Below are 27,696 nucleotides of genomic sequence, written 5' to 3' on the forward strand. Positions count from 1 at the left end.
ATTCCGTCCAGGCTGTACTTCAGGACGCGGTGACCGTTGACCTCTGTGACAATAACAAACCCCTTCACAAGAGCTATGCACCAGGGATCTGAGTCTGCAGGTAGGGTAATTATTCTGATAACTTTATTATTTTGATCACAAACAACTATTTGCACATTACTCTTATCAAGGATGAAGTAGAGGTTGTCCTGAGAGACAGCTATGGACCATGGCTTGAATGGCTTGGCAAACAGACCACTGAAACTGCCCAACTCCTTTTCACAAGTGTAATCTTGGTTCAGTATGTGTACAATATTGTTGTCGCTGTCACACGCCAAAAGTTTATCATTGTGGAATGCCAGACCATTTACATCTTTGAACTTGTGTCCTTGATGACCCTTCAGAGTTCTTTTTGACCAACGTTCTGAAAGGTCAAAGGTCAAAATAGGATCAGTAGAACATGAAATAGAACTACAGTTAACAATAGGCTGTACTTGATGTGGTATACCTGGAAAGTGAAAATAACTATAGACACAAATAATAGTCAAAATATTCAGCCAAGCTTTTAGTGCATTTATCATCATCATATCATAAATTTTGATACCTTATTACCATGGTAACACAATTGTTTGTTTTGTCAGAAATGGTCATTTCCAAATGTTGTTTACCAATATCTCAGCTTTTTTAGGTGTTTTGTTAATCAAATTGATTTAGTACATTAGTGCTGTAAAGGGAACTGTGTCCATGTAGCAATGAAGTGACAGCCCTGTTGCCATGGCAAGATTTGGTAGTTTTTGGTTCAAAAATTATATTTTTGTATAACTTCTGAGTTTCCTTTGTTTTTATGAAAATTCTTTACAAAACTTTTTTTGATTATAGCAAGCATATTGAATTGTCAGTATATTATGAATTCAAGAATCAAATAAAATGACAAAATGCTTTTTTTTGGGGAAATATGACGTTTCTGCAGCTTCACTAGATGAAACAAAGAACTTTTTACCATTTAAATTCCGTGATTTACAATGTGAATAACATCATGTTTGTAAATCTTGTGTTCATTTGTGAATGATTGTTGTTGTGTAACTTAAATGTGATAAATTTATGGATGTTTGTGTTGTCATAGCAACACTTGTGGTCCAAATGTTAAAGTTCATAACTGAATTATGCTGTCTTTATCAGTAATGTTTATTTAAAATTCTGTAACAATACATGTACAAAATTACACAGCACAGTGGACAATGCCCTAAAATAATGGGGACAATGCCCTTTTATGTGTGTATTTGTTTATTGAACGATAATTGTAATTGCTTTTATAGTTCTCATTTAGCCCCAATTTGTAAAATATGGCTCCTTTCAAAAACTTATAATGTCAAAATTTAAATGATAAAGTTTATTGAATTTGATTTATCAAGTATTTCAGTTACTGTCAAATCTTGCTTTGTTTATCAACTTGGCATGACCAACAAAGGGCACCATTTTACAAGTGGTATAGCCACAAACTGATGACGTCAAATCGCCGTACACAAAACACAGACACCTTGTAATTATGGCACTGTGTATTGTGTACGGCGATTTGACGTCATCAGTTTGTGGCTATACCACTTGTTAAATGATGCCCCAACAAAGTTGGTTTGTTTATCAACTTGACATGACCAACCAAGTTGGTCATTCTCTTTAAGGGACTGTGGATAATTAAAACACATGCACAGTTGACACAATGTCTGCATTTAGGTTGAAGGGTGTTTGGCTGTGTCTCCATTACCGTACACAAAATTACATGTTTTTCTGTCCCAACATCTCGCCACACGTTTTGTAAATCGCAAAATGTTGCACTACATTGTTTGGAGTGTACCAGGCCAATGCATCACCGGCACTACATGTACACCAACATTCTTTTGACATACATGTGGTTCAGTACCCGTGTGACAATCATTTAAAATTTGGATACACATATCAATTCTTTTCATTCTATTGGTTACATCATTGTGGAGTTGGCACTGAACAAAGATTGACTTTACAAATGTAGAGGTGATATCATGCCAGGGTGGTGGTAATTGTTACAACTTCATGGTGACATACCGGTAATTACCAGTTTTACTGGTGGGTATGCTGATACAGAATGAGGCTTAGTTGGATTTTGCCATTTCCAAACTTTTGTTTGGTGAGGGAGGAGTGCACTTCAAGGCCACACGCAATCTTGCATTTACCGTGTCAATGTGTTAATTATCCACAGCTCCTACGGAGAATAATGTAAATTTCCTTTGTTACATCGATTCAAAAAAGTAACCATATACTGTATTGGCCATACAGGTGAAACTAATTTCTCCATTTTCATGTATTACCTTTCTCATAAAATTGTGTACAAAAACATTATTTATCTGGAATTTTCCACGTCCTCCATCAAAAATTCATCAATAATTTCCTTGTTTATTTGAATTAATTGATGAGAATTAATAGGTCCTTAAAAGCAAATGTCTCTGAATATGATTATATGACTGATTGCTAGGGTTTTTCATGTCATTGTACAAATCATGTTGAATTATGGGTAATTTGCATCACACGCTTGAAAAATTGCTCAGAGTAAATTCAGAGGATATGTTTTTGCTAACAGCTTGATGTTTTTTGCTCACGTGTTTACACACGTGAGCATATGTTGCAGCGATGTCTGTCTGTCTCTCTGTCTGTCTGTCCGTCTTTCTGTCTGTCCGTCTGTGTGTCTGTCTGTCTGTCTGTTGGTCCAATATCTCAAAAACAGCTATTCAGATCAGTATCAAATCTGGTACATATATTCAGTTAGCAAATGACAAGAACTGATTAGTTTTTGATGGGTGTGGCTTGCATACTTTTTGCTCATTTGCATAATTAATGATTTTAGAAAAAACGGATATATATTAAAAACGACTACTCACAATTTGATGAGATTTGCTACAAATGTTGATCACACCAAGATATATCAGCAGTGGGAACCATTAAGGGGTGACATGAAAGATAAATGCTAATTTGCATATTTAATGAACTTTCCTAACTAGGGATATATGTCTGATTTGACTCGATCAAAATTAACCAAACTTGGTATGTATATTAAAGATACTATGATTTAACATTATTGAAAGACATTAAGCGTTTTAACTTCAGCCAATTCCTAATTTGCATATTTCATGAACTTTGTTAATTAGGAATATATATTTGAAATGACTGGACCAAAGTTGATGAAACTTGCTACATGTATTTTGAGCTATTATGATACAACATTTTTGAAAGTCATTAAGCATTTTTACTTCAGCCAATTCCGAATTTGCATATTTGATGAACTTTCCCAATTAGGGATATATATCTGCAGGGATGTAGAAAATAGCCGGCAGCCGGCAAAAACAACCGGCTGTCAGCAAAATTTTGCCGGCTGTGAAAATTATTTGTAGATGTAAAATCGATGTCATTTCTGCTGCAGTGTAAAAAAAAAAGCCAAAATCTTCTCACAAATCTTTAAAAATAAATGTAACTGCAACGAGAAACAGCAGTTTTTTGTATTTTTGTGTGTCCGAAAAGTCATCGTAATCGAGTACGAGGATGTATACATATATACGTGCGTGCGTTCACACGGAAATGGCCACTCGCGTTAAATTCAGTCCGCTACGGGATCAGGTATTAGTTGAGTACTAAGTTTACAAAATCATAGAGTTTCATGTCTTTTCAGACTCCCAAAAATTCCTAGTCAAACAAAATCGAATCGTAAACAAGAGTACCCTGAAACAATCTACATGCATAAGCGATCGGTACCCCGGGATTGGTACGCAGTAATGAACGTGTGCTTGTCGGAATGCAGTGCACAGGTCAAGCAGGTCGCAGTTGACCTTGCTGTGTTTTTTTGGTACGTCATTGTCGGCATGTGTTTCGGCTAGCTAGGAGTGACTCGGTACAGTCACGCAGTTGTATTTGCATGACAAGCCTATGTCAACTTTGTGGAGATTGCACGCAGATTGTAAATGTTGAGCGATAAACAGCGAAGTATCAAGAAATTCTTCAGTGGTTTCTCTGATAAACGGCCGAACAAACTCTTGGTGAAAAATCTGCTGAGGAACCTGCCGGCACTTTAGCAGAGTGTCTGCAGTGCAAGTCCTACATGTACTCAGGAAATCGCAACCAAAACAACGGAGTCGAGTTCCCAAGCGGCAGTGCAATGCCACCGTGTTCCAGTATTATCGAAACAACTGAATGCAAACCGCGTTCAAGTGAAACTGTTGAAACAACCAAAAGTTTTGCTACTAGTGATGTCAATTCATCGGGTCGTGAATCAAACAACAATGTACAGTACGTGTTATCTCAGAGTGACGGTGAGAAGAAATCCTAGCTGTGTTTAGCAATGTATTCGATGGTAACAGTGAGCGAAAAATCGGACTTCATTATTTCTATATGTGCAGCAAAGGCTGCTGTTCTTCGATTCCGACGTACGACAAATATGGGGACAATTCTACAAGTAAATTTAAAGTTTCTCACGCGTGGCTATTGAACAGAAAATTGAGCTTTGACGAAGTTACCGGTTTATGGTGGCCAGTGTACATCGAAAAAAAACGAGACTATACAAATAATAAATGTTACATGTTTAGAAATAAAAGTACCTGAAGAGAGATCACCTGACTGTCCCTACCTTGTTACATCGTACATGATGTAAAAGTGTGCAAGATTTGACCAAAAATTCATAAAATGGGTCCAGGAGAGCCATTCTGGAGACTTCAAAATCAAAAAAGTCCGCACCGTGGGAGGGGGGACACCCCCTCCCACACCCACCCCCAACGACCGCTTCATGGTCGCATTACGGACATTGCCGGCTGTCAACCATAATTTTCCTGCTGTGACAAAAATTTTCTACATCCCTGTATGGTACTACCTATCTGAATTAACTTGATTGTAGTTGTTGAACCTTGCTATATACATCAAAGATACTGTGATATAACATTATTGAAAGTAAAAAGACATTTTTACTTCAGCCAAAACCTAATTTGAATATTAAATGAATTTTCATAATTAGGGATATTTATCTGAATTAACTTGATCAAAATTGATGAAACTTGCTGTGTACATTAAAGACACTGTAATACAATATTATTGAAAAACATTAAGCATTTTCTCTTCAGCCAATTCCTAATTTGCATATTTAATGATCTTTCCTAATTAGAGATATATGTCTGTATTGACTTGACCAAAGTTGACAAAATTTGCTACACATATTGCAGATACCATGATACAACATTATTGACAATCATTAAGCATTTTTACTTAAGCCAATTCCTAATTTACATATTTAATGAACTTTGCTTATTAGGGATATATACAGGGATTTACTTGATCAAAGTTGGCAAAACATGCTATGTACATTGATGAATATACCAGGTACTAGGTCAAAACAATATTGCAAGCCATTTCACATTTTCATGTCAGCTAATTTATAATTTGCATATCTAATGAGCTTTCACAGCTCGGCATATATGGCTTGAAGGACTTGGCCAACGGTAATTACACTTGCTAGATAAAATGGTGATACAATAAGATCAGTCAAATAACTTTAATATTTTTATTTCAGCTAATGACATATTTGTATACTTCATGACCTTTTAGAATTAATCGGCGGTGATTATTGTTCATTATGTTGATCATAATAATTTCAATGAAGTTGCAAACATGTGGCAAAGGTTCAAATTTACACATAACTTTAATATATAATGAAACACGTGAGCATTTTCAGTTCATATCTGGTTCTCTCATGTAGGTCAATTTACATACAATGGAGTCATCAAGTATGTACAGTATCAGTGTGGGCTTTCTAGAACCTATTCAGCATTTTATGTAAGTTGATTTTAGTGTCGGGGGGACTTCTAGGTCTGGTCATGTCCATACGTCCGTCCGTGCTTCCGTTCATGCAGATATCTCAGAGATGCCTGGAGCGATATTATTCAAACTTGGTATAAGGATTACTCCTATATCATACATTTTATTAAAAAAGTGGGGACTATGTCATTGACAATGACTGTTTGAAAAGAGCTCTATTTCTAGAGCTACTGCACTAAATTTCATTAAACTGTGTAAAGATGTTTGCTGCAGAGATCTCTGATAGGACACCATCAGATATGTTGTTATTGCATCAGTTAATTGCTAATTTGCATATTTGATGAATTTTTGTAATTAGGGTGATATGTCCAGGAATGCTGTGGTAAATTTGATGAAACTTGGTACAGATCTTTAGCACACTGTCTCATAATAGTGTACAAAGACACTTAGCAGCGTCATGCAACATAATTGCTAATTTGCATATTTAATGAACTTTCCCAACTAATGGGCTAGCTCCAGAATCATTTTTGAGATGAGAAACAAAAAAAATAATAATAATAAAAAATAATAAAAAAAAAATAATGAGAATTAATAGGTCCTTAAAAGCAAATTGTCTCTGAATATGATTATATGACTGATTGCTAGGGTTTTTCATGTCATTGTACAAATCATGTTGAATTATGGGTAATTTGCATCACACGCTTGAAAAATTGCTCAGAGTAAATTCAGAGGATATGTTTTTGCTAACAGCTTGATGTTTTTTGCTCACGTGTTTACACACGTGAGCATATGTCGCAGCGATGTCTGTCTGTCTCTCTGTCTGTCTGTCTGTCTGTCAGTCTGTCCGTCTGTGTGTCTGTCTGTCTGTCTGTTGGTCCAATATCTCAAAAACAGCTATTCAGATCAGTATCAAATCTGGTACATATATTCAGTTAGCAAATGACAAGAACTGATTAGTTTTTGGTGGGTGTGGCTTGCATACTTTTTGCTCATTTGCATAATTAATGATTTTAGAAAAAAACGGATATATATTAAAAGCGACTACACACAATTTGATGAGATTTGCTACAAATGTTGATCACACCAAGATATATCAGCAGTGGGAACCATTAAGGGGTGACATGAAAGATAAATGCTAATTTGCATATTTAATGAACTTTCCTAACTAGGGATATATGTCTGATTTGACTCGATCAAAATTAACCAAACTTGGTATGTATATTAAAGATACTATGATTTAACATTATTGAAAGACATAAAGCGTTTTAACTTCAGCCAATTCCTAATTTGCATATTTCATGAACTTTGTTAATTAGGAATATATATTTGAAATGACTGGACCAAAGTTGATGAAACTTGCTACATGTATTTTGAGCTATTATGATACAACATTTTTGAAAGTCATTAAGCATTTTACTTCAGCCAATTCCGAATTTGCATATTTGATGAACTTTCCCAATTAGGGATATATATCTGCAGGGATGTAGAAAATAGCCGGCAGCCGGCAAAAACAACCGGCTGTCAGCAAAATTTTGCCGGCTGTGAAAATTATTTGTAGATGTAAAATCGATGGCATTTCTGCTGCAGTGTAAAAAAAAAAGCCAAAATCTTCTCACAAATCTTTAAAAATAAATGTAACTGCAACGAGAAACAGCAGTTTTTTGTTTTTTGTGTGTCCGAAAAGTCATAGTAATCGAGTACGAGGATGTATACATATATACGTGCGTGCGTTCACACGGAAATGGCCACTCGCGTTAAATTCAGTCCGCTACGGGATCAGGTATTAGTTGAGTACTAAGTTTACAAAATCATAGAGTTTCATGTCTTTTCAGACTCCCAAAAATTCCTAGTCAACAAAATCGAATCGTAAACAAGAGTACCCTGAAACAATCTACATGCATAAGCGATCGGTACCCCGGGATTGGTACGCAGTAATGAACCTGTGCTTGTCGGAATGCAGTGAACAGGTCAAGCAGGTCGCAGTTGACCTTGCTGTGTTTTTTTGGTACGTCATTGTCGGCATGTGTTCGGCTAGCTAGGAGTGACTCGGTACAGTCACGCAGTTGTATTTGCATGACAAGCCTATGTCAACTTTGCGGAGATTGCACACAGATTGTAAATGTTTGAGCGATAAACAGCGAAGTATCAAGAAATTCTTCAGTGGTTTCTCTGATAAATGGGCCGAACAAACTCTCGGTGAAAAATCTGCTGAGGAACCTGCCGGCACTTTAGCAGAGTGTCTGCAGTGCAAGTCCTACATGTACTCAGGAAATCGCAACCAAAACAACGGAGTCGAGTTCCCAAGCGGCTGTGCAATGCCACCGTGTTCCAGTATTATCGAAACAACTGAATGCGAACCGCGTTCAAGTGAAACTGTTGAAACAACCAAAAGTTTTGCTACTAGTGATGTCAATTCATCGGGTCGTGAATCAAACAACAATGTACAGTATGTGTTATCTCAGAGTGACGGTGAGAAAGAAATCCTAGCTGTGTTTAGCAATGTATTCGATGGTAACGGTGAGCGAAAAATCGGACTTCATTATTTCTATATGTGCAGCAAAGGCTGCTGTTCTTCGATTCCGACGTACGACAAATATGGGGACAATTCTACAAGTAAATTTAAAGTTTCTCACGCGTGGCTATTGAACAGAAAATTGAGCTTTGACGAAGTTACCGGTTTATGGTGGCCAGTGTACATCGAAAAAACGAGACTATACAAATAATAAATGTTACATGTTTAGAAATAAAAGTACCTGAAGAGAGATCACCTGACTGTCCCTACCTTGTTACATCGTACATGATGTAAAAGTGTGCAAGATTTGACCAAAAATTCATAAAATGGGTCCAGGAGAGCCATTCTGGAGACTTCAAAATCAAAAAAGTCCGCACCGTGGGAGGGGGGTAACACCCCTCCCACACCCACCCCCAACGACCGCTTCATGGTCGCATTACGGACATTGCCGGCTGTCAACCATAATTTTCCTGCTGTGACAAATATTTTTACATCCCTGATCTGAATTAACTTGATTGTAGTTGTTGAAACTTGCTATATACATCAAAGATACTGTGATATAACATTATTGAAAGTCAAAAGACATTTTTACTTCAGCCAAAACCTAATTTGAATATTAAATGAATTTTCATAATTAGGGATATTTATCTGAATTGACTTGATCAAAATTGATGAAACTTACTATGTACATTAAAGACACTATAATACAATATTATTGCAAGACATTAAGCATTTTCTCTTCAGCCAATTCCTAATTTGCATATTTATGATGATAATTTCCTAATTAGAGATATATGTCTGTATTGACGACCAAAGTTGACAAAATTTGCTACACATATTGCAGATACCATGATACAACATTATTGACAATCATTATAATAAACATTTTTACTTAAGCCAATTTCTAATTTACATATTTAATGAACTTTGCTTATTAGGGATATATACCGGGGTTTACTTGATCAAAGTTGGCAAAACATGCTATGTACATTGATGATTATACCAGGTACTAGGTCAAAACAATATCAAAAGTTGTTTCACATTTTCATGTCAGCTAATTTATAATTTGCATATCTAATGAGCTTTCACAGCTCGGCATATATGGCTTGAAGGACTTGGCCAAGGGTAATTACACTTGCCATATAAAGTGGTGATACAATAAGATCAGTCAAATAACTTTAATATTTTTATTTCAGCTAATGATATATTGTATACTTCATGACCTTTTAGAATTAATCGGCGGTGATTATTGTTCATTATGTTGATCATAATAATTTCAATGAAGTTGCAAACATGTGGCAAAGGTTCAAATTTACACATAACTTTAATATATAATGAAACACGTGAGCATTTTCAGTTCATATCTGGTTCTCTATTGTAGGTCAATTTACATACAATGGAGTCATCAAGTATGTACAGTATCAGTGTGGGCTTTCTAGAACCTATTCAGCATTTTATGTAAGTTGATTTTTAGTGTCGGGGGGACTTCTAGGTCTGGTCATGTCCATACGTCCGTCCGTGCTTCCGTTCATGCAGATATCTCAGAGATGCCTGGAGCGATATTATTCAAACTTGGTATAAGGATTACTCCTTATATCATACATTTTATTAAAAAAGTGGGGACTATGTCATTGACAATGACTGTTTGAAAAAGAGCTCTATTTGTAGAGCAACTGCACTAAATTTCATTAAACTTTGTAAAGATGTTTGTTGCACAGATCTCTGATAGCACACAATGAGATATGTCAGTATTGCATCAGTTAATTGCTAATTTGCATATTTGATGAATTTTTGTAATTAGGGTGATATGTCCAGAAATACTGCAGTAAATTTGATGAAACTTGGTACAGATCTTTAGCACACTGTCTCATAATAGTGTACAAAGATACTTAGCAGTGTCATGCAACATAATTGCTAATTTGCATATTTAATGAACTTTCCCAACTAATGGGATAGCTCCAGAATCATTTTTGAGATGAGAAACAAAAAAAGAATAGGGTCACCCTTAGCCACAAGCAATTTTTATTAGCCACACCCAACAAATCAATTTTACATACAAATTGCACAAACCCTATTTTCAATAACATTTGTACTTTATTATCCACATGTTCGGCCAGGGCTGTTGTACATACAGTTTAATTCCTCGACAGATAAACTGCTGAGCACATTTTCTGTCAATTTTATAGCTGCAGATAAAAATGACCAGGAGCACCGTAAAACTCCATGTCTTTTGTGAAAGTTGTCTGTCCTTCAATTAAAAAATATGTATTAAACAAAAATTGGTCTCTCAGATCTATATTTCATGAATAAATTTACCCCTCTCTTTATAGACAGGGACAAACAAACTTCTGTTTATTTTTAACTTTATTATGACACAAACAACAAACAGAGTTCTTGGAACAAAACGTGCACAACATATCATTAAAAAATCATCAAACTCTAATCATTGGCCATAATTGTTCCTCTTTTTTATTTTTTACATGATTTAAAAACTGCTGTATATACCGTTATCTGGTGATCTGGATAAAATTACAGTGATTGTCTGACTATGCAAAGCATTGTCCATAAAGTATCAAAGAAAACTTGGTATTAAAAATTGCTTAGGTTTTGGGATAGTAGCTGTAACTTTTGAGAATATTTTCATTTTTTTGTTGCACGTCGCGAACTATTCACATGAATAAGCATAGTGAATCATGCAGAATCACCTACTAATTGACCTCAGTACATAACGTGTATCGATATCAATTCCTCGTGATAAAGAATGTTGACGAAGTGAATTTCTTAACGGACAGAAATTCAATGATGTTGACACATGGAGGTGCAACTTAATCGACTTTGTACGCATGTGCAAGAGAATTTGTACCGCACAGTTCAACTCTGGTTCAACATGGCGTCCACGCCACAGCGCAAGCAACCAGTGGGTTGACCGGACATTGTATCTGTCATTCACTTTGACAGCTTGAAATATAACTGACACTTTGGCAATATCCGATCCTTATCATGTCTAAACAAGGAAGCCTATTCACATGTCCACCACTGTGTGGCTTTGCAATGTAAAGTGTTTATGTTACTTGTTAGCCTTCACAGTCATGACCCTTGAACATTTTGAAAATCACTGAAAATTTCAGTGGTTTCTTATTTTCATTTTTTGTGTAAATTAGAAGCTATAAAAATCTTGTTTCTTTCCCAGCTGAGAACAACCAATAAACTATTTGTAGTTGGAAATCGTAGCTGCCCGCAAGCCGCATCGCATCGTACCGTGCATTCGTAACACATTTGCATTGTTTGGGTGTCTCAAGACTACCCAAACTGTACATGGGACCGGAATATACAAACTGGGGATCTTGAAACTTTTTTGCCCATGCTCAATTTAGCTCTAGTCAAAGTCCAACACCATCACCTCAGTCTGTCAGTTGCCTGCTCAGGGACTCTGCCGTCAATTATCGGTTGACGTATGACAGAGCAACGAATTGTTTTGTTCAAATGCTAGATATTTAATTGACTAAATACCGTATTTCGATAATCTGACCGATCTGAGGGTTATTTTCACATGTTAAAAGTGACAGAACCAGCATGATTAACGATGGTTCACACCGTTTAGAATACGTTGTGCTGCTATGCTGGTGTGAACTGATGCTACGTACGTGGTCAAATGTTTCGCACAATGCTTGCAGCGTTTATGCTGGAAAATTTGGATTGCGGAAAATCATGTACACTTATTTGTAACAAGATATGTAACTCAGACTTTAATGTACATAGCAAGTTTCATCAATTTTGATCAAGTCAATTCAGATAAATATCCCTAATTATGAAAATTCATTTAATATGCAAATTAGGAATTGGCTGAAGTAAAAATGTCTTTTGACTTTCAATAATGTTATATCACAGTATCTTTGATGTATATAGCAAGTTTCAACAACTACAATCAAGTTAATGCAGATATGTATCCCTAATTGGGAAAGTTCATTAAATATGCAAATTCGGAATTGGCTGAAGTAAAAATGCTTAAAGACTTTCAAAAATGTTGTATCATAGTAGCTCCAAATACATGTAGCAAGTTTCATCAACTTTGGTCAAGTCAATTCAAATATATATCCCTAATTAGCAAAGTTCATTAAATGTGCAAATTAGGAATTGGCTAAAGTTAAAACGCTTAATGACTTTCAATAATGTTAAATAATAGTATCTTTAATATACATACCAAGTTTGGTCAATTTTGATCGAGTCAAATCAGACATATATCCCTAGTTAGGAAAGTTCATTAAATATGCAAATTAGCAATTATCTTTCATGTCACCCCTTAATGGTTCCCTCTGCTGATATATCTTGGTGTGATCAACATTTGTAGCAAATCTCATCAAATTGTGTGTAGTCGTTTTTAATGTATATCCGTTTTTTTTTCTAAAATCATTAATTATGCAAATGAGCAAAAAGTATGCAAGCCACACCCACCAAAAACTAATCAGTTCTTGCCATTTGCTAACTGAATATATGTACCAGATTTGATACTGACTGACCAGCCATTTTTGAGATATCGGACCAACAGACAGACAGACAGACAGACACACAGACAGACAGACAGACAGACAGACATCGCTGCGACATATGCTCACGTGTGTAAACACGTTAGCAAAAAATGACTAGTTGTTTGAATTAGGCTACATAAATAATCTATATTTTGGATCTATCACAAAGGCGTAGCAAATTTTTTTGCCACATCGGACATATATTTGCAATTTGCGACTGTTGCGAACGTTAGCGCGAACCCTGAATTTACATATTCCGGTATACCATACTGAACTTTCCTAATTAGCGTGATGGCCAGAAACACCTTATCAAATTTGATAAAACTTTTTACAGATATTGATCACACAGTGCTGTAATATATTCATTGACATTTGCGGTATTGTGTAAGAAATGTGGTGGTACACGTGATTATCTTTCAGTGTCATGATAGAATGCAAAAGTGTCTGGCAACATCCAGTTGATTTATAATTACTTAATTGACTTATTTAATGGCCTTTTGTAATTGGGATGGAAGCCCACATTGTTTTAATGTTCCACAACCATGCAACTCAGACCCAATTAATGAACCGGATTATATCCTCTCCAAGGACTTGTAATCAAAGTACCCATTAAACAAGTGGGGACTGTGTCATCAATGATGACTTGTAATTCATATTTTATGATCTTAACATAAACAATAGTACCATTAAATAACTAGAAAAGATTTAGCCCATTGTTAATGTTACACATAAACAGTCTGGGTTATGTCCTAAATAATAGGAGATGCTACACCATAATATTTTTTTCCTATCTTTAGTCAGTAAGCAGCCAGCACACCATCAGTTAAAGTTTGACACAAGTAGCTGTAGAGTGTATTTCCTCGCAACCACAAAATGGGTTCATGGTTACGTAAGCCATGGTGTGTCTCCTTAAACTGCTCCACTGCACCATTCACAAAACTTTTGAATGTATTATTATCGTAACTCCGTTTCAAAAATGTTGTCAGTAATTGTTAAATTGGTTGTTAGAGTGGTTGCACATTCATGGAAATATATAAATGTTTTTTTATTTTTGTATATTTGTGAAATGAACAATTAATCGCGCTGTAGTCTGTCAAAATGACGTACAATGTCTAGTCTGGCTCAGACAAGCAAACCCTATACATTGCTTTGATGCCTGGACTCTCTCCTGAAGTCCTGCAAAATATCAATGGCGTACCTACATTTGTATTGGAGATGGAAGCCAACAAAAATCCTAGGAAAATCAGGAAAGGGTAATCAAAATGAATCTTAAATATCTTAGTTGCTACTTTGCTTGATGGTCTTATTGTTTGTCAAAGAGTGTTTGGAGAGCATAGGTTCATGAAAGAAGTGCAGAGTTTTGGATTTTATGGCGTACACGAGGGCCAAAAATAGCCGATAGTGATGGATATAATGCTGGCAAACCTGCAGTGACTACAATCTTTATAACATAATTCAATCGGTGACTGGTTAGTTGTGGAAATAATGTTATGGTATAGCGTCGCCAATTTTGGAAATGACCCAGTTTGTGCCTCAGAAATGAAAGACTTTTTTGCTCAAATTTTCCTCAACCAAACTCTCAAGCCTTCTCTTTCAAAATCAAGAATAATTTTAGAGGTTACTAAGCAAATTTTATGAACTACTGGGCAAATAAATTGCTCAATATTCATCAAGAATTGAAAGTCAACGATGCACAGTACTAGAGATTTCCCATAATGCATCATGATTTGTACCAACGTAGATTCCCTGAGTGAAGTCTATCATGTCTTCCATGTGTAGACAAATACCTGGACTAGTTGCAAAAATTCTGAAAACATACTTTTAAGTACACCTTTCTTCTCTATTCCCATTTTAAAGGATTACAAAAATTGTGCTTGATTGAGAGAGGAGATAGCATTTTTGTAAATTTTCCAATGATTGCGTCCTCAGCCATACAGAATAAAGTGGCTGAAAGTAGGGAGACTAGTTGCACCTGTTTTATGAAACAAAAGGTATTGATTTTTTTCCAAATAGAAAAGACAAAAGAAATTTACATGCTAACTTTTTTCAGAGAATGACCCCTTCAGTTGGTCATAACTTGCTTCCCAAAACTGTGACATTTGTAGTACCTGCAGAATGTGACTTTTATCGTTATCTAACGGTTTCTTTGAAATTTATACTGCAATATTTCAACGTACTTTTAATAAATATATCTTAATAAATATATATAAATTATCTTGAGACTAAACATTATTGCTTTTATGCAGAACTGAAAAAGTTATAAGAAAACTAACGTCGTTGGTACAAATCGAACAGGATTGTGGGTAATTTATTGTACTGTGCGATGTCTGCGAGGAAAAAAACAGTAAAATTCCTGATTTTCTCAAAACACAGCTGATGACAACCTTACTCTCTCTATGAGTCTCCACAATATGTTTCTCCAATATTTTCCCAAACATTTAACTTTTTCCTTTCAAACTAGTACCGTCAGAGTTAAATAGTCAACCCAAAATTTCATCAGCTGTATACAGGTGTATACTTATGTCATAAAAGCATTTATCATTACTTTTTGCACAGAAAGAGCGATTTGTTGGAGTTATACACGAAAATAAATATCAAAATTAGGCAATATGGAGACTTTTCTAGCTGACTGTACGCGGCCATATTGTCTACTTCCTCCACAAAGCATGCCGGGAGAAATGCCGGATAATAATGTAAAGTTTTCGGGTTTCGGTGCATTGGCTTGGTGGTCTGATCTAGGGAATCCCCTCAGATATAAATATACAAATGTAAGTATTACGGATGTACCAGTAATCATGAGCGAGATTACGATTAGGCATTGTGCATGATTCAAAACCCTGAGTGAAAACAGCCTCTACAAATTGTTGCTGGTAAAGGTTGGCACTGACATAAGTTTTCAGAACTCTAAGTGTGTTTGAAGTTTACTTAACACTTTCACCGCGGGAGGGCGCATTCTGCGCCAACGGCCAGACTGCGGGAGGCGCGTAAACGCGCCAAGAACGTACGCGTTTATATTCGTTCGATATACGTTGGCTTTGTTTGATCTACATCATGTTTGTTGACTATTTCCTCAAGCCTAGCGTAGTATACGAGGTAGAGGTCAAACCTAAATGAGCATGCGCGCCAAATTTGTAAACAAATGCCGCCATATTCGGTCATTTCTCGGCCGTGATTTGTAAGGATCGTGTGATCGGTTGTTGTTTTCTCTCAGAGGGTATTTAAAAATGGCGATGCGGGCACAGTTTAACACCTACAAAGCCCTTGAGCATGTTTTTCTAGACACTTATAGTGGAATTGTCACTGATCTTGAAACTGAACTAGACGAGATGGCGGAAGTCAAATTTCAAATTACAACTCTAATACAGAACTTGAATATGTTCCCAAACCAGTTGAGCAAACACAGAGATCGCAAGCAAGACACTGACAGGCAGGTAGGCAATCTGAGCATGCGACAAAGTGCGACAAAGGACCGGTGACTGACATCCCAAACGTTGATGGGGTATCCTGTGGATGTTGTACGACATCAATCTATCAATGACAATTACACATCGGACTGGCTACTAGTACATAAGCTTAAATAGAACATAGCTCTCTTTTGAATGTCAGATGATACCTGTTGTTTGAAGAAGAACTTGTAATAAATATGCATATTAATCTCATCTACGTGGAATATGTTTTAGCGTATGTGTTCCTCCTACTGAATTTGAGTTGATAAAACGTAAGTGGTAATTTTTAAAGTGTTACGCTGAGAAAAAGACATTTATATATTGAAATAACAAAAAATGCAACATTTTTTGATTTTTTTTTGTAAAATCCAATATGGCCGCCATGATCACGTGATCTTCAAGGCGTGTCATATGACCTTTTGTGCATTTTTATGATGCTCTGTCATATTGCAATACTCACTGAAAAAATTGTCCCGAATACTCAAATAATTACAAAGATATAGCACATGCATGTAAATCAATATTTATAAGGCCATATACCCATAGAAAACTACGCACAGGAATGCACGTACAAAAATTAATTACGCAGTGAAAGTGTTAAGTTAGTGCCCCGGTGAACATGAAAATGCATGTGCTGTTGTACCGGTATGTTAGATGAGGAACACTCCCTTTGTGTCTGTCCTCCTCCCCCCTGGGGAACTGTGCTTGGAATTATCTCGTCATTCGTTCACTTCTTTTGTATTTGTAATAAATATATATTTGTATTTGTAATAAATATATATTTACTGAAAAACTAGCACTTTGGATTTGCATTTTTCGATAAACGTTCTTTGTTATAAAAAGAGTTGACAGTATTTCTAAATCAGGGTTGCAATGTCCCTTGAGCTAGCTCCATGCAATGGCTAAACAGTTGGAGCAATTTTGTCATCCAACAGGTGCAGCTAACGAACAATGCGTTTTAAAGGGGTCTTACCTACGACAAGATATATTGTGCATAACATGTAATGTGAACTGACTAATTTTAAGTCATGAGGGTAATTAATTAGCTGTTCATAATTTGCCCTCCCACTGAAAATTTTTCGACTTACCCTCCCGCACTCAAATTTCATTTTTACCCACTCCCCACTTATTTTTTCCTGTTTCTCCACCCCAGTGTAAATTTTTGAAGCTCCCCTGCCCTTTGACGAGAAAAACTTGCCGATTTCCCCTGCCCTCGAAAAAATTCCCCTCAATATTTGTCATTCCATTTACCCTCCGGACATGAAGCTACCCTACCCTGAGATGAAAAAACCTATCGATTTCCCCCTGCCCTGTGAAAAAAATTCCCCTGAAAATTAACATTACCATGCAGACACACACTGCAGTGGCCTTCTACCGGAAACACCATGGCTCAACTTCCCCTGTAGCTTCCCCTCTCTCCTTGTTTTTCCCCAAGACCTTTCCCCGGGACAATCAACCGATATCTGCCCTGCCAGACAAAAAAACTAAAATTTGCTCCCCTGCCACCTAAAAATATGTCCCCTGCCCAAGCAAAATTAAAATTTCCCCTGCCCTTAAAAAATGCTCCCAGAATAGTTTTTTCGATGAATAGCTCCGTTGGCTGCACCAGATCCAATTCTCTTCAGGCGTTTGAAATCAAACATAGCTTGTTTTCAAATGATAATAGCCAGCTTGCAATGCTGATCGAAATGTTTTGACCGAAAATACACCAATTTGGGGTAAGTTAGAGTTCGTTTCGTCACCAGGCGATATCGGAGATGTTCAACTCCATGTACATATAAACATGGCCTCCTGTCGCGTTGTAACTTGTGCTACTTCCTACGGTAACTGGTGGAGACAAGTTCCCTTGTTTTACTTCCAATTCTGTCGATATGTCCGTGTATTCATTGGAAACACCAGGTTCGAAATCCTGGAGTTGGAATCGCTGAATTCTGGTTCAAAGTTATAAGGTTGAAGGCCTGGTGTATCCATAGCGCAGCAGCTCAATAGAAACGTATAGTAGATCAGACCCCCTAGCGATACCCCCTAACTTCCTTAACCAAACACAGCAACTTTACGTCATCAAAGGTGAAGCCTCTCTGAGGAGTTCTGATAGGTGGCGCTTCCATACCGTGAAAATGGCGTCATACACATCAGTTAATAAAACATTAATTTCTAGGAGAATAAACAGCACATTTCTCATCTTTTCATCATAAATGTTACAAAAATAGTCTTCTTCAACTTTCAAAGGCAGGTTGATATATTTGGGTGGCCTAAGATCCCTTTAATTACGATTATCCCTTAAATTACCACCATATGTGTTGGCCTTATCATAGTACTGGTATGTGTCTAAGATGTTAATTGATATCACTTTCCAAAATTAGTAGAAGTGGTAATACAGTGAATATTTCATGGTAGTGCTGGCATGCTAGCATTCATATCATAGTTCACAGTTTTCAACTGTATCATATTTAGACTTGGCACCACAAAATTACTATTATATCATTCTATGAACAGTCAGTGCAAATGGTAAACAAACACCCAAAGTAGCATTTTAGATGAAAGTCAGGCACTGGATCAAGCTGGCTTCCTACAAAGTAGCATTTTAGATGAAAGTCAGGCAGTACTGGATCAAGCTGACTTCCTACATGTATGTCAATGTCATGGGAAACACTGTCTAGATAGTATGATTTACACGCTTATATGTCTGTCTTAACCAAATTGTCATACGGAGAATATATTTCCCGTAAAGATTACTCTTGAAATCAAAATTACTCAAGGTGACACATCCCTGGGAAATATCCTGCCAAATTTATGAATAGCTGATCCATTGATAATCAAGGCTTACAGGTACTATAAAATCTTACACTGTGTGTCAACTTGAAATGACAAACCAAGTTGGTCATTTTTTCGAAGGAGATTAAATATAAATTTCCTTTGTTTCATCCATTCAAAAAAGTAACCATACTTTGTATTGGCCATACAGCTGAAATTGGTTTCTCTATTTCTTGTAAACTTTATCATAAAGCTGTCTACAAGAACATTTTAATCTTTCTAAAAATTGCCATCTCTTCCACAAAACATTCATCATTACTTTCACATTTTACTCAAATTACACAATGAGACTGAATAGGAGCCCAAAACTACATCCTTTAAATTTACTGTAATTTGTCTGAATTTCTGTATACTAGATCCTTGAGTTTTTAGCTCCCATATATGCATATGTATATATGCAAATGGGAGGTATTCGTATAACAGGTGGAAAAATGTCGTCTGTATGTATGTATGTATGTACGTATGTATGTCCGTCCACATCAAAAACTCCTAACCGTAGCACCTACTGTCTTAGTATTTAGTGTACAGGTGCACCTAGTGGTGGTGATGTGAATTTGTTCAAATGAACATGTCAGTGCCAAAAATATGCAAATGAGGGGGAAAAAGGAAAAAATCCTGCAAATGGCTTAAACTCAGTAAGGATTGGTCAGATTTGGTTGAAACTTGGTATGCAGATTTCTTTCGGTATCTTAAATTATGTGTGCAAATTGGGATGAAATTTGCATGTTTGTATTTTTAGGGTATTTTTTCCGTTTTTAGTCAAAAAATCTTGTTCTCTGAAATCGCTCGTGTGATTGCTATGAAACTTAATATTCATGTTCCTCAGATGACCTCAGTCATGCTTGTACAAATTGTATTGATATTGTCATATTTGTAATTTTGGGGCAATTTTCCCAATTTTGACAAAAAAAAATTTTATCCAAAAACTACTGATTTGATAGCTTTGATATTTGGTATACAGGTATCTAAGATTAATCTCAATATAATGTATTGAAGGTATGTTGAAACTGGCAATTTTTTTTTATTTTGGGGGCAATTTTTGCCTTTTTTGGTCACAATTTTTTTCTCCTAAAACTTCTGATCTGGTAGCTTTGATATCTAGTGTACAGGTTCCTAGGGTTTATGTTAATTAGATATATTCAAAATTAGGATGAAATCTGCAATTTTGTATTTTGGGGGGCAATTTTTCTCATTTTTGGTCAAAAATTTGTTTCTCAAAATTTACCAGTCTGATTGCTTTGATATTTAGTAAACTGGTTCTTAAGGTTTTGTTAATAAGATATATTGAAATTAGGTTGAAATCCGGAATTTTGAATTTTGGGGCAACTTTGCGAAACTATCACTTTTACTGGGCTATCTTTCATTTTGTATTTTTAAGATTTTTTTTTGGCAATTTTATACCTACTGGAACTAGAGTATATAATGTGGTGATTTAGTAAGCATTTGATATGGTAAACTGTATTCGGTGTTGAAATGCGGTAAAAAAATCCTGGCAGATTTTGAAAAAATTCCAAACAAATGCCGATAAAAAATTCAGCCAGAGAAGGTTTGACAAAAAGAAAAGGTGGGAGAGTGGGGAAAAAAGAATGTACAATGGATCGGATAAAAAAGACAATGTACCTCATAGATCTTCCAGACCCGTCCCTTATCAAATGGTCCACCCCGATGTATTTATGTGCGCAATTAACATGCAGTGTATTTTAGTTTAAGATGTCAAGTAAGGATTTGAAGGAATAGTCACGTTCACCACAGTTTAACTTTATCTCTTGTGTCATCATCCTTGTGTAATTGGTTAAGTTTGTAAGTTGTTCCAGATGTGGATGCACCAGCTGTTCTGGAAGAAAACAATGTTTACTTTTCCTGTAGGGTTTCTGAGTTGATGATTGCATGTTGAAATTTCTCCATGTATCTGGTGTATGGGCAAAGTGTAAACATTGGTTGTATGTTATGTATTTCAGTCTAATATGTCAAATATTGTAAATGAAAAATCAAGAACAGTTTACTGTGTGCTTGTAAAAGATAACATATTTGTCAATACATATACTGCCTTGCAGATTGATTGTCTTAAAGATTATCACAGAAGTAGAAAAGGAAAAGAAACTAATCAAATTGCTGTAACATATTCACCCTCAGTGCCTGTAGGCCTATACTTAACTATTTTATCATTACATTCAGCTGTTTGTTATATCTTTATCACTCTCCATGGGCCAAGGCACACTTTAGGGCCAATGTCATCACTCTGTGCCAGTCTGTGTATGTCAGTCTGTCTGTATATGTATGTCCATGTTTCATACAATTGTTAACGTGTTTTGATAACTATATGGGAGCAAACAGTGATGTTGTCACTATTTTTAAAGTCTGTGTACAAATCATCGACAACAGTAGACTTTTGCGTGCGCTAAAAAAGCTGTACGGAACGCCCGTTCCGTAACACGTACGGTTTCAAGGCGCCCCATCCCCTGCAGCTGTATCTGCGCGTTCATTGTTGAACGGTTTCAAGGAACTCATTTGACGAGTGCCAGAACATGTATCGCGCACTCTGTACATGTGTAGTGCACACACATTATCCAGAACTTGCAGAAGCGCGTCCGAGATAGTGTTCCACACTTGCACTATAAATTGGAAGAAAAATTGTTGACATTGTACGAAAACGGTCATTACTTCGTCGGGTGATACCCTGCGCCAATGTTCTCGTGCATCCTTTGCGGTATTTTTGTAATAATTCATAATATCAATTTCCTTGCACCGTAACCTTGGAATAATTACATATGGACATTTTGGAGGATTCATTCTTACTCATAAATTGATACTTTTTTTAAAAATGTTGTTTTCATCTATAATAGATCAATTCATATACAATGGAGTCAGCATGCATGTACAGCTTTATTGTGGATTTACTGGTACCTGTTCAGCATTTTATGTAAGTAAATTTCAATTCATAAGTTGTTCTTTTAAGAAATGAACAATAATACTAACTTGTTACATTAATTAATTTAAATGCTTCTGCCTTTCATACAGATTTATGCCGAATGTTAAACTATTTCCTTTCAAACTGGTCTATGTTATTGTTTAAAACTTCAGCCATTGTACAAATGTTGAATTATGGGTAATATCAATTACTTTGCACTAGAACCTTGGAAAATTCCCTACAGTACTTTAGGAATATATATTTTTATTTACAAATTCATACTTTCTATTACAAATGTTCTTTTTCTCTATAGTAGGTCAATTCACATACAATGGAGTCAGCATGCATGTACAGCTTTAGTGTGGATATCCTGGTAGTTGCTCAGCATTTTATGTAAGTAATTTTCAATTCATAAGTTATTCTTTTAACAAATGAACAATAGTACATTACATTACTTGAAAAGTTAAAAGTTGTGCTGAATGTTAAAGTGTTTCCTTTCAAAAAGGTATCTGTCAGTGTTAATTACCTCTATGTGCTGGCCTTATCACAGTACTGGTATGTGTGTAAGAAGTTTTGTTGATATCACTCCAAAATTAGGAAAAGTGGTGATACACTGAATATTTCGTGGTAGTGATGGCATGCTAGCATTCATTATGGTTCAAAGTTTCAATGTTAAAACCTGGCACAAGAACAATACTATAGATCATTCTATGGTCAGTGCAAATGATAATCCGTACTTTGCACATCAAGCAATACCGTAGTCTCGCTTCCAGACCTCGTCGCTTCGCTAGTGCAAAGTGCGCCGCTGGCGGTAGGACATGGCGAGTCGCGGAGCGACGAGCGCCGAGTCGCGAAGCGACGAGGGTCTGGTGACTACCACTGCATTCCACTGTGATGACGCATCAGGACAGGCGGAGCACTAAATTTAAATATGACCCCTGACCTACTTGAATATGCGATAGTCAACATCGAGCTCGTCGCAAATGTCCGGGGCAAATGTACTCTGTAGACAGTGACCATGCTGAAACTCCCTTCAGCTTGTATGCCGATGATGCCAAGATCTATCGCACCATCACATCCCTCGCTGACTGTGTCATGTTACAGCAAGATCTTGACAAATTTGCACAATGGTGTAACAACTGGAAACTGTCACCTAATATCAGTAAATGTAAATTTATCAGTTTTACACTTAAGAAAAGAATCATTTCCTCTCTTGATTACTCCATCAATGGTACCCCTCTTCAACGGGTCTCTGTTGTCAAGGATTTGGGCATTTACCTTACTTCCAACCTTAATTATTCTTTTCACATCAATAACATTGTTTCTAGAGCCTTCAAATCTCTTGGTTTTATTAAGCGTCTCTGCCAGCCATTCAATGACATTTCAGCAATTATTTCTCTGTATTTTGTTTATGTAAGATCTATTCTAGAGTATGGCTCTGTTGTGTGGTCACCCCACCAGAAGGGCCGGTCAGAAAAAATCGAGAGAGTACAAATTAAATTTGTGAAATACATTGTCGCAAACTCAATGTTCACTGCAGTAAATCCAGCTACCCATTTTATTGCAGAATTCTGAATATTCCTAAGTTACACAATAGAAGACTAACCCTTGACATGTGCTTTTTGTACAAAATAATTCATTCACATTATGATGCTCCAGATATTCTAAATCAAATCTGCTTTTATGCCCCCAGTAGAAATTTACGCAGGAAACCCCTTTTTAAACCAGACTTGTGTTCTGTTAATTGCAGAAAATTCTCGACAGTGCCCAGATGCATGTCTGTTTTTAATGATATCTCTTTTAAATGCAATATAGATATTTTTCTACGCTGTGTAGTTTTAAAACTATTTTATCCAGTCATTTTAACAGTTCTCCTTTTTGATTCGTGTATGTTTTTTTTTTTCAATTTAATGTATCGTGCTACTTTTATGGTTGTCTTGTACATTTGTCTTGTGATTGTGTGACTTTTTTGTTTCGCAGATCTGTTAGTGGGTTTGCCCGTTGATCTGTGTATCAAATAAAATAAAAATAAAATAAAATAAAAATAAATATACGGAGAGCATGTGAAGACAACAGCCAACAGACTTCCCGTACCCAGTTGGCAAGTTTACGAAGACGTCATCCCCCCGTAGAAAAGCTGCGATTGCTTCAATTTGCTCGTCTTTCAGGCATTCTATGGCTAATTTTTCTTTGCCACAATCGATTGCTTTCCTAAGTTTGGCTGTCAGCCCCATTTTCGCCAGTTGAATTTACGCACGTCCGCGTACTGTGAATGCCCAGTGCGCTCTTTATCAGCGGCGCGGACGCGTCGTTTGGGGAATCCGAGGGAATCCTTTTATGTATGTCATATCATTGCGTAGTCACTTGTGACGAGCTTATTGACGTTGTCAGTCACAGAAGTTCCTAATAGTTGTTGGTAGATATTTTTACAAGCCCCTCCTTCTATTGAATATGCATGAAAGTTTGCCTGTTGTCGCGGTTGTCGATTGAGCCATGTGATTGGTGGGTATAAATATCTTGGAATGCGGAAGTCAGTAGTCTCCAGACCCCGTCGCCCAGCCAGTGGAAAAATCACTTCATGTTCCTACCGCCAGCGGCGCACTTTGCACTGGCGAAGCGACGAGGTCTGGAAGCGAGACTAGCAATACCGGTAATTTAACCAGATAGCTCCTTATGCTGATGTTGTGTACGTGACATATTGTCTTTAGTATGATTTACATGCCCCGGTGGTTGTGGGATGGGGGTTGGGGGTGCAGTGGTTAGCAAAAAGGTGTACATTTCTTAATTATTAGCTTAACTAGAGTTGTGATCAATTTTTATCTCACATGTAACATCTGAGTTTATGTCACAGCAATGTTTGTTTGTTTGTGTCTGTCTTTCTTTCTGACTGTCTGTCTGAAGGACAGCTGTAACTGTGTAAGCATTGGAATGAAATCTGGTACATATGGTACATTCTGACTTTACCAAAGTTTACAAAACTTGTTATGTATTTGGAAGATACTATGATAAAATATTAATGATATTTGTTTAGCATTTTTACATTCAGCTAGTTCCTAATTTGCATATTTCACAAACTTTCCCAATTACTGAATTAGCAGCAACAGAAGACTGGAAGGACTTATTAGCAAAGTTTATGAAACTTACTATGGACAAGACAATGATACAATTATGGAACACATTTTGTATTTTCTTGTCAGCTAATTGATAATATGCATTTTAATGAACATTTCAAATTTGGCACATTAAACTGGAAGGACTTGACCAAAGCTGATGAAAGTTGCTACTTCAGCTGATTAGTAATTTGTATATTTAACAAACTTTTCAAAATTAGTGATAACTGGAGAGACGGCCAAAGTTGATGACAACGCTACAGGTATGTAAATTGATAAGAAAGTTGTACAATAGTAGTGAAAGACATTGTATTTTTGTGTCATCAAATCTCTAATTTGCATATTTAATGATCTTTCACTTTTTGGCATATAGCTTGAAGTTCATGACCAATTGCATTAAGTGGTGATACAATCACAGCTGTCAAAGAAAGTAAGTATTTTCATTTCAACTAATCATATATACATTTATATTGAATGAGTATTGGAATTAATCTGTGGTTAATATTGTTCGTGGTCGACCACAACAATGTCAATGAAGTTCCAAACTTTTGGCAAGAGTTTCAATTACAAACAACGGCAAGATATACTGAAACACAGGAGCATTTTCAGTCAATATTTGAGTTTAATCAAGTAAAATAGTAAAAAATATACTAGTGCTAAAAGGACACGTGTCTCCTCAACAAGCATACCGGTAGAAAATTAATTCTGAAACATAGAGTGTTTACAATTAAAGTATTACTTACCAGATTTAATTCTAGTATGTGTTGTACGACTAGACATCTTAGAGGACACTGAACCACTAGGCATCTCTTCACCACCAGTACTAACTGAACTCTGTTCCTGTTTACTTTCAGGCATCGCTGTACCAACATCAGATTTCTCTTTTACGTCCAAAGATAGGCTTGGAGATGTTGCTGAAAATGCCACCAGAGTCTTTCTGGTCTGTGGATGGATAAGAAATACCTACATCAACAGTAATTCTGTCCCATTATTTTAAACACACAGAACTGATGTTTATCAATGGACTGAGGATCAACATCTCTACATGTTGGGAAATTTCTCTTTCTAGCAAGTGTTTGACAGAATTTCCCCTAGAACGTAAGATGTTCCATCTCAGATCATTGGTTTGTTGGAATGCTTTTCTCATATCTCTCTTATACTTGTACAAATTACAGTCAAATACATGTACAGTACTGTGGTGTTATTTATTGCACAAAAAACCATTGGTATCAACTGGTATCAAGGACATTCTTTGATTGATATCATTCCATAGTCTCACTCATTCATATGGTACTTAACATTTAACATAAAAGATTAATTCTCACAGTTGTACGTTTCACCGGGTTATAGAGTCATTATTTTTAGATGTACTTTCGTCAAATTAGACAGAGAAATCAGAATAATATTATTGATCCAACAATTCTGTCTTGGGAATTACTCAGACAAATTAAAGAATCTCATAAGAGATCATAGTCTCCTAAAAATCAAGGAATGATCTTTGTCTCCTTCAATGACCATTCCCCAGCTGTGATGTATTATTTGATGTTCCATAAAAACTCCAATTAGGCTACTAGTGCTCATTTCAGTACCTTTAATGTATATAGGCAAAATGCACAGGCATTTATCAGAATATTTTTCTCAAATTATCTGTGTACTGTTATAACTGTATTTTTATGCTATCAAGGCAAATATTCTTATTTAAGAATTTGTGGATTAGGAAATGACAACCAATTGGATAAATAAATACTTTGCCTTGTACAATTTTCACTGGCTATCATAATGCAAGTGCTTTACTTTTACAGGCTGATATATGATCCGGTATTACTTATCAATTGCAGTAGACAATGAAAAAAATGTGTTACGTTTCTGATGTTCTTTTCCCATGGTAACTAGTCTTTCTTCATGGACGCTCTTTTCTGCAACATGTGCTTCAGGTAACATTGTTATGTCTTTTCTGATACCTTCTCGCAACATCTGTGGTCGTGTTGGTGTGGCTGTCCCCATCTCACTTCTATCCCTGCCAGTCATCTCAGGTTGCGTTGATGTGGCTGTTTCTATCTCACTTCCATCTCTGCCAGTCATCTCAGTTGTGTTGGTGTGGCTGTCTCCATCTCACCTTCGTCCCTGGCAGTCATCTCAGGTTGTGTTGGTGTGGCTGTCTCCATCTCGCGTCCCTCCCTGCCAGTCATCTCAGGCTGAGTTGGTGTAGCTGTTTCTATCTCACTTCCATCTCTACCAGTCATCGCAGGTTGTGTTGGTGTGGCTGTCTCCATGGCACTTCCCTCCCTGACTGTCTTATCAGGTTGTGTTGGTATGGCTGTCTCCATCTCACCTTCGTCCCTGGCAGTCATCTCAGGTTGTGTTGGTGTGGCTGTCTCCATCTCACGTCCCTCCCTGCCAGTCATCTCAGGTTGCATTGGTGTATCTGTTTCTATCTCACTTCCATCTCTACCAGTCATCGCAGGTTTGGTTGGTGTGGCTGTCTCCATGGCACTTCCCTCCCTGACAGTCATCTCAGGTTGTGTTGATGTGGCTGTCTCCATCTCACCTTCGTCCCTGGCAGTCATCTCAGGTTGTG

The 27,696-nt window shown here is 36.6% G+C and overlaps 1 protein-coding gene and 1 long non-coding RNA gene across 2 annotated transcripts in view; both read right to left on the minus strand.

Moving 5' to 3' along the window:
• LOC139122236 (mucin-22-like) overlaps window positions 1-27,696 on the minus strand; it is a 101,968-nt gene that overhangs the window by 69,110 nt on the left and 5,162 nt on the right. The window lies entirely within an intron of this gene.
• LOC139121626 (uncharacterized) lies at window positions 95-27,094 on the minus strand. The gene is made up of 3 exons (XR_011549331.1): window positions 26,981-27,094; window positions 25,862-26,060; window positions 95-403 (listed from the first exon to the last, which is right to left on the minus strand). It is a non-coding gene; the product is annotated as an uncharacterized lncRNA (long non-coding RNA).

Source organism: Ptychodera flava, chromosome 21, assembly GCF_041260155.1.
Source record: "Ptychodera flava strain L36383 chromosome 21, AS_Pfla_20210202, whole genome shotgun sequence".
In the NCBI taxonomy this organism is placed as follows: Eukaryota; Metazoa; Hemichordata; class Enteropneusta; family Ptychoderidae; genus Ptychodera; species Ptychodera flava.